The following is a 457-nucleotide window of genomic DNA, read 5'->3' on the forward strand; positions in this document are numbered from 1 at the left end:
CAGATGGCCTAGGTGGATCTATGGTTTGCTTACCCCCTCGAGTAGTAACTGCCATACAATGCTCGTCATTCTTTGGATTCTGAATGGTGTTGCTAGGAAGAGTACCAGGTTGACGTGGGTTCACTGTAGTAGACATTTGGGTCATCTACTACTCTAGGTGCTTTATTGACACTGCATGGGCATAAACCTTTTGCCCAATACCAGACAAGTCGCTTCTCATCTCCTTCACATTCTCATCAGTTGCATCAAACCTTCTCATCATTTTCTGAATCATATCTTCAATACGCGCCATATTGCCTCCAGTTTCCCTAGCACCAGATTCCTGATTTTGAGGGGGAACATAAGGTCCAACCCAATCATTTATGTTGCCATAGTTGTTCATGTTGTAGTTGTTGTCAAGATTGAAGTTCCCATCCCGGACATAGTCACCCTCTCGGTTGTAATTTCCATAGTTCCG

This window comes from Solanum tuberosum, unplaced genomic scaffold (assembly GCF_000226075.1).
Source record: "Solanum tuberosum cultivar DM 1-3 516 R44 unplaced genomic scaffold, SolTub_3.0 scf00107, whole genome shotgun sequence".
In the NCBI taxonomy this organism is placed as follows: domain Eukaryota; kingdom Viridiplantae; phylum Streptophyta; class Magnoliopsida; order Solanales; family Solanaceae; genus Solanum; species Solanum tuberosum.